Source organism: Geospiza fortis, unplaced genomic scaffold, assembly GCF_000277835.1.
Source record: "Geospiza fortis unplaced genomic scaffold, GeoFor_1.0 scaffold318, whole genome shotgun sequence".
Taxonomy (NCBI): Eukaryota; Metazoa; Chordata; class Aves; order Passeriformes; family Thraupidae; genus Geospiza; species Geospiza fortis.
In genome coordinates this window covers 192,386-194,891 of record NW_005054371.1, presented here as the reverse complement: position 1 = coordinate 194,891, position 2,506 = coordinate 192,386, and positions in this window count along the sequence as shown.

Sequence of the window (2,506 nt, the reverse complement as noted above, 5' to 3'; positions counted from 1 at the left end):
GGTCTGTTGCCCCGAAAAGAAAAAAACAACAAACCAAAACCAAAACAAACAAACAAACAAAAAAAACAACAACCAAAAAACCAACCAACCAAAAAAAAACCAAACCAACACTAACAAATGAACACCCTAAATTCTTTATATTTTGTGGGCAGTTGTTTAATTGTGGCCCGAGGCCGAGCAGCAGCTCTCGGCTCGCTGCGGGAGCTGTGACGGGTTGGTGCCCACGGAAGGTGCCCCGGAGCCCCGCAGCTCTCGCTGTGTCTGCCCCGCTGTGTTCTGCTCAACACGGTGATGCTGTGGCGTTGGAACTGAGCGCTTGGCACTGACGGGAGCTGGGAAGCGGGATCCCTGTATTCCAGCGTGGGATGGGTGGCCGGAGAAGGAAGGAGAAGGCAAAAGAGCGGCATCAGCCGGGTCCCGGCCCCGCTCGGGGATGGGCAGTGCCCGCTGCGGGAGCGGGGGATGGAACCCGGGGATGGAGCCGGGGCATGGAGCCGGGAGATGGAACCCGGGGATGGAGGGGGAATGGACCGCCTCCGGCCCCCTGCCCCAGCTCCGGGATTCGCCCGCTCCTGCGGCGGAGGGCACGGCCGCAGCTCCAGCACCGGCAACACGCTTCTCCGGTCCTTTCCCCTCCTTCGTGATTTCTTTCTCTTTCCTTCTTTCCTTCTTTCCTTCTTTCCTTCTTTCCTTCTTTCCTTCTTTCCTTCTTTCCTTCTTTCCTTCTTTCCTTCTTTCCTTCTTTCCTTCTTTCCTTCTTTCCTTCTTTCCTTCTTTCCTTCTTTCCTTCTTTCCTTCTTTCCTTCTTCTTTCCTTCTTTCTTTTGCTCTTTCTCATTTTCTCTCCTTTTCACTCTCTTTCTCCTTATCCTTTCCCAAATTTTAATTCAGTTCGTCTTTAAAAGTATAAGCGGTGAAATCATATAGCTGTGGGCGAAATACCGATTAATGAATTCAACGTCTGTGCTAGAAGGGCCGCTTCTCCCTTAATATCGTTAATTCCTGGCTCAATCATATTGGACGGAGGGTGAGGAAGCAGGGAGGGAAGTAAGAATGTCCCGGGAGACGTTTGGGACCTTTGGGATGGAGTGCTGGGTGCCTGCCGGTGCCTGTCTGTTGGCAGACCCGGAGCGGGTGGCGCAGGGCCGCGGGTGTTCCTCGTTTGTCCGGCCGCTGTGCAAACCCCTTGTTCCGCAGGCGAATGTATCCGATGGTCCGAGCTTCGCGTTCCTGCAGCCTCATGGTCTCTGCTGCAGTGAAACTGCCGGTGGAAATCCATGGTGACACTGCTGGGATTAATAATCTCTGGTGTTTTTACAGGTAATTAACGAGGATTAGCAATGGGGCCGTTAACTGCGGAGGAGGCGCGGAAGGCAGACGCGGGATTCCCGCCGTGACCCGCCCGTGTGCGGGGACCCGGCCCTGCCCTCCCGGCGGGGACACAGCACTGCCGCCGCTCTGTGACACGCACCCGAGCTCGATGGTAACATTTAAAACCATAAATAAATGAGTTACACCGCCTTTCCCTCCCGTGTGTTGGCAGGGAAGGACGGTCCCTCCCCAGCCCGCTGGAAGGAGCCCCCGGGGCTCTGCGGTCCGGGGCCCGCAGCCGCTGCCAGGAGCGCAGATGTGTCCCTGTCCTGGCTCGGAGGGCACGTGGCAGTGCGGAGTGGCAGCTGTAGGATCGCTTACTGCAGGATCTGGTAGCAATCAGAAAGGTGAGGAGTTAGTGGAATACATGTTGTATTTATTGCCATTTTACAGGGGGACAGAGGGCGGCCTTCGCCCACGGGCAGCCTCACCGCTGACGGGGGGATGGATTTCGGCCCTTCCCGGGGCCACCTCTCACCCCCTGGGTGTTTGCTCCCTCTCACGGCTCCCTTCGGGGCCCCTGGGATGAGCTCTACCTCGGATATTCCCACCACGGAAATATTTTGCCGTTCCCCTGCAGATTTCTCTTCCGTCTGTGATGCTGGCACAGGCGATCCCCGAGGATGTAACCCTCGGAGGAAACTCTTCCTTAGGAGTGACAGGGGCAGGGTGCCCTCCTTTCCCCTCGGCCCGGCCAGCCGAGCTCGAGAGTGGTCGCGGACTCGGCTCGGGGATCGCGGGTGTTCTGTCCCCTATTTCCCCTATTCCTGGCCTGCAGACCCTCCTCCCGTACTGCGCTGCAGCTCCTCCGACTGCCAGGCGTACTGTGGCTGTAAATTAACGAAAACGTAACAACTCAAAAAGGAAAAAAAAAAAAAAAAAAAAAAGAGATGGTGCTGAAACATGCGGATGGGACATAAAAGCGATGGAAAAAGGTTCAAAGCTTTCAGTGATGACTTTTCAACCTTTATTTATGTGCCTATTAATGCAATATCCATCATGGAGATACGCATCTTTATCCTTTCAACTGATATGCTGGGAATCAATTGGCTATGCAGATTACATTTCATAAGTTTCCAAATGTTAATCTCCCCGGCCCTTTGCTGGCAATTTCTTTTTTTTTTTTTTTGCCAAAT